The following is a 5,597-nucleotide window of genomic DNA, read 5'->3' on the forward strand; positions in this document are numbered from 1 at the left end:
AAAACAAGCAAGAAATATTTGAGCCTAGAACAAATTCAAGTTGGGTCAAGAGGGAGGTCAACCAACCAAGTATCAAATTATATCATGCTTGATTCATCACCATCAAGCTTACAATAATCTCTGTCTGATAGTAAAGTGTTGGGAGCCGGTGGCCATTAAGGCCTTAGCCTCAGCCACAAGCCGAACTTGGCTGCTTCCTAGTTAAGTGTTGTCTTTCATTTGCAAAATCTGTGGGGAACTGGGCCTGCCTAAATTCCTGCCTCCGAGTTCCTAGCTAATGTGCTCTGTAGCTCCGGCAGTTGTAAAGTTGACCTTTTCACCCATTGGTTAATAATGCCAGGCGCTCATTGGAGCTTCTTTAATGCTCATGTTGGATTGGATGTTGTGTCGCACACCTTATTAAAATATGCATCTCCCAGTCCCCCTTTTATATACCCCCAGCTTTGCCCAAATAAAGGAGTTTGATCAGAGTTTTGTCTTGCTCCACGTCCCCGTGTCTTTTTCTCCATCCAGGTTTGTCTTTCCCTGCAGGGCCTTGCTCGTGCGTCCTGCAGGCCGGGACGCAACAGTAAAGTTGTTCATGTTCCTTGCCTGTAGTTAGAGGGGATCTGCAGAGGTTTATTCTGACTAGATACTCTGCAAATGGCTTATAGGCTCCCACTGTCCTCCATAGCCTTCCAAAATTTCAAGCCACAATGTTTACAGTTACCTCATAAGTACGTGAAAGCTGGGCAGTGAATAAAATGAATTGAGGCCATTAAATTATGATGCTGGCAAAGAGGATGAAACATACCACTGTAGAACTGTAGCCAGAATGCTCCTTAGCAGCTAGGATGGTGAGACTTTGTCTTAATGTCCTTTGGAAGCATCAGGAGAAAGACATCATACTTGGTAAAGCAGAGGGTCAGCAAAAAGGGGAAGAGGTATATTAACAGTCGCTGCAAGTCTGGGCTCCAACATAGTAAAGATGGTTAGGATGACCAGGCAGTGTTTCATTCTGTTGCACATAACCTCACTCTGAGTTGACAGAGTTTGAAATGGATCTCAGGGACTGCTTGTAATAGATGGTCATGTACTCATCACAACTTAGGAGCCCTGATGGCATAGTGGTTCCACTTTGGGCTCCAATCCACAGATCAGCAGTTCAAAACCAGCAGGCGCTCTGCAGGAGAAGGACGGGGCTTTCTACTCTCATAAAGAGTCATAGTCTTAGAGGCTCGCAGGAGCAGCTTGCTATGTCCTGTAGGGTTGCTATGAATTGGCATCCACTCCATGGAAATTGAATCACTGCAACTTAGCTTTTAAGAGATGTTGAGGCCATCTTAAATATTGTTTGCACTCAGTGAGTTTGTAATTCCCAGGAGACAATATTTTCTATAAATACTATGGGCAATTGAGCTAGCCTTCATATTGCTTTTTAAACATTAAAGTAATTTAATGATAAATTATGTAAAATCCTGAATGCACAAAAAGTAACACACAGGCAATCCCCAGTTATGAACATCTAGATTATACTTTTTACTTGCTCTTTCATGTTATCTACATTTGTCTTCACTTTGAAATGACTGAACCAACCCAACTTGAAAGTCTTCATCATAATCACCTTTACTTGCTATATATGCAGCGTTTACATCATTGAATGGGTCTCTCCTTACACTAAAATAAGACTAAATAAGAATTGTATGCACTTTTCCCTACTTACAAATTCTTATAGTTAGGAACACATTTTTGTTAGTATCGCCTGTTGTTATATGTCTATTTACTTACCATATGTTCTGATAAAAGAGATGTTCATTTTGCCATACTTATTTGTGGAATCTCTTGTGTTTATTTTAAATTAAACTGCATATTTTAATTCTTCAGTTACCTAAAGATCTCGTGCATTGTTAATCGTGATATAGTTTACTTGGCACAAGAATCGGAAAGAAAAATTTAAGCAATAGTGTAAAACTCCGAGTAGCTAGAAAAGCCATTTACTTTATATATGTGGTTGATGGATCTTTACAGAGAAAAGAAAAGGCATTCACAGGAATCCCACAAATAAAAATATGTCTACAGCCCAAGTGAAACAGTGTTTCAGAAACATGGGCAAGTATATTTCTTAGTCCACGTGGGTCAGTGGTACAGTCTTGGACATTTAAAGAAAGCACTAGAATAATGGAACCATTTTGCTTTAAAAATGAGGCATTCTCACCTAACATCATACTTACCAGACCAAGTAGGAGGAACAGATTTATGAATTCCATTCTTGATATTGAAAAATGAATGGAAACTGGATTAGTCATTTTCTGTTTCAGCATTTATAGTTATTTTAATATTAAAAAAAAGAAGTTAAGTTCAGTGAATCCAAAGTCTTTCTAAAGTTGTACTTTAGGAAATTTCTCTGAGTCACTCAGACCTCTATATACTTACCAGTAAACCATGATCCATCCTACACTGTTTGCTTAGGTAGGGTTGAATCTGAGACTGCTTTAGTTGAGAGGGAAATAGGAATTGGTTAAGTAAACAGCAGGGTTTCCTAGAATCTCTTGTCTTTTCATTTAATTCTCATCTCAGCTTAAAGGCCATAAAAGGTAGCTGGAATAGTTTAAGCTTTTATAATCCTGACCTAGAATGCTATTGTGGTTAGATACTGTTGGGTCAGTTCGGACTTACAGTGACCCTACATACAACAGAACAAAGCATTGTCCAATCCTGATCCATCCTCACAATTGTTATATTTGAGTCCGTTGTTGCCGTCACGGGTCCATCTGTCTCTTTGAGAGTCCGGGTTCTACATAAGATCATTGTGAGTCAGAGCCAATTTGACAGGACCTCACAGCCTAGCAACTTTTCTTCCTTGGTTTCATTGTCTGCAAAATCCATAGTCTTTACCCTCACATGAGCAAGAAGGCAGGAATTGTTAGTACCCTTTTATAAACTATATATAAACTGCAGTGTCTGTACCATATTAATGGTTAATAGATGGTAGGTATTTTTACTAGTTTTCCCCTGGTCTTGTGCATATGAGGTGATTGAAAATACCATGGCACGGGTCAGGTGTTCCTTAATCTTCTAAATGACATTTTTGCTTTTTCACACTTTAACAAAGACTTCCCTTTTGATTTCTTGCCTGTGTCTTCCATGAGCATAGATTGTGAACCCAAGTAAATGACACCCTTGACAACTTCCATCTTCTCCATTATCGTGATGTTGCCTAGTGGTCCAGATGTGTGTGTTTTTGTTTTCTTGACAATGGTTTGCAGGCCATACTGCAGTCCTTGATCTTTATCAGGAAGTGCTTCAAATCATCTTCGGTTTCAGCATGCCAGTTGTGTCATCTGTATATCACAGGTTGTTAATGAGCAGAAAGGAGTAAACTGATTTGTTCAAGGTCACAATGCTGGTAAACAAAAGAGCCTAGGTTGAACCTACCTCTCTCTAGGTCTTTGTGGTTTCAGATTTACACCATGCAGTCTCTAGTAGTTATGGACAACAGGAATTGAATGATGTGTTTTTTTTTTCACACTTTGCATAAATGTGACGATATTGTGATATGTGCTGAGGAAAAAATTTCTATGCTTATGACTCTGTTTTGGATTTGTGATATCAGTATTTACATTTTGAATTGTAATGACACATCTCTATATAACAATTACCAGTATAGTAATGTGCAAATGGGTCTGGTCTAAAAGTTTATTAACTTTTCTATATCTTTGAGTATAGAATTAATGCAAAAGTTGGAAACAAAGAGGAAGGAACATATGGTCTTGGTGATTATGTTAGACTGGGTTGACTAGAGAAACAGATCCAGCGACACTCATATGTGTATAGGAAAGAACTTTATATCCAAGATTAATTATATATTAAAAAAACATCCAAGCCCAGTCTGGAACAAGTCTTTAAGCCCGATATTAGTGCATATGTCTGATACCCAGTCTATAAATTCCTCTTCAGAGTCACTCAACACATGCAATCATGCCAAAAGCAGGACGATCACAGGCCAGTGGGTGAAAAGTCTTGTGGAAGCATCTCAGTGCTGGCGAGGCTCTCCAGGTGGCTCCTTCAGCTCCAGGGCTCTGGCTGCCATCAGCATAGCTTCATGTAGCTTGCCAAGAAAATGTGAAGTAGAGAGTATGTGTCCCACCTCCAGGGAGGAAGACAGGAGTTCCCTGAATCCTCAGGAGAAGGCTCTGCCCACACAGGGGCATCATTGGCTATGACCTGACTGACAGGCTAGACTCCACCCCTTTGCTCAAGTTGACAAACAATTATGTAACTGCCACAATGACAGAGAAGAAACTGGAGCTTGCAGGATAGAATTTTGCATGACCAACAACTTGTTCATAGCAAACACCTTTTTCAACAGCACAAAATGTAACTACACATGTGGATTTCTCTAGATGGAATACCCAGAAACCAAACTGAATACATCGGTGGGAAGAGATGATGAAGAAACTCAATACCAGCATCAAAAATGAGACCAAGGGCTAGCTACAGAACAGACTAACAACTGGTCATATGTAAGTTCAGGATAAAGCTGAAGAAAATGTACACAGGTCCACAAGAGCCAAAATACAACCTTAAGTCTATCCCGCCTGCATCTCAAGACCATCTCCAGGATAGAGTTGACACAGAGTTGAACACCAACGCCAGAAGACCCGAAAAGCTGGGAGAAGATACCAAGACACCCATAACTGAAGAGAGTAAAAGGTCATTAAAAAGACAGGACAGAAAAGGTCAACGTGGATGTCAGAGGAGACTCTGAACTTGCTTTTAGTTATCGCAGAGCTATGGCAAACGGAAGAGAAGATGAAGGTAAAGAACCGAATCGAAAAGTTCAAAGGGCAGTTCAAGGAGATATAGGAAAATATTATGAAATGTGTGAAGATCCAGAGTTAGAAATCCAAAAAGGAAGAACGCACGCAGCATATTTTAAACTGGAAGAACGAAATGAAAATTTCCAACCTCAGGTGAGGGTATTACATACTTTTGCTGTAAGTATTGTCAAAACTTCTGGTTTTGCTCTGTAGTTGCCTTTTTATTTAAGAGATTAAAAATCATCCTTTTTCATAATCCATAATCCATAATCCATAAAATAATTTTGACACCATTTACCAAGATGGTTGTAGTAATATTGCTGTGCATGTAAGACTGAAAAGTAAAAACTATGAATTGCAGAATTTTTCCCCCTTGAGTCACAGTTGTTGTATTAATCAAATGGATATTTCCCCATGCTCCTTGGGACTATAAACTTTGCATTGAAAAGATGAGCCTTTTTTATTGATGTTATTTTTAGTTGCTGAATCATAATTCAACAAATTAGACTGAACAGTGGAATGACTTTTCTTTATTCTTTAGTTTTATTTCAAGTTGAGACTTGGAAAGAAAAAGCTTTTAAAGAAAGAGGGGGAGACAATCATGAGTGTAAAAGCCAGGGTAATACTTGTCTTGGGGCTCCATTTCTTTTAAATTGGTGATGAAGTTCATCACTTACAGTTCTTCAAAGTGTGACCTTTTAGAACTTCTTTTTTTTTTTCAACTAAAATAACCTAGTCAAAATAATGCAGGTTAGAATTTTCTGTTATTTGATTTTGAAAGAGAAGCATACTTTTAAA

The sequence above is a fragment of the Echinops telfairi genome, unplaced genomic scaffold (genome assembly GCF_000313985.2).
Source record: "Echinops telfairi isolate 266 unplaced genomic scaffold, ASM31398v2 ScPeMD7_7469;HRSCAF=8507_1, whole genome shotgun sequence".
In the NCBI taxonomy this organism is placed as follows: Eukaryota; Metazoa; Chordata; class Mammalia; order Afrosoricida; family Tenrecidae; genus Echinops; species Echinops telfairi.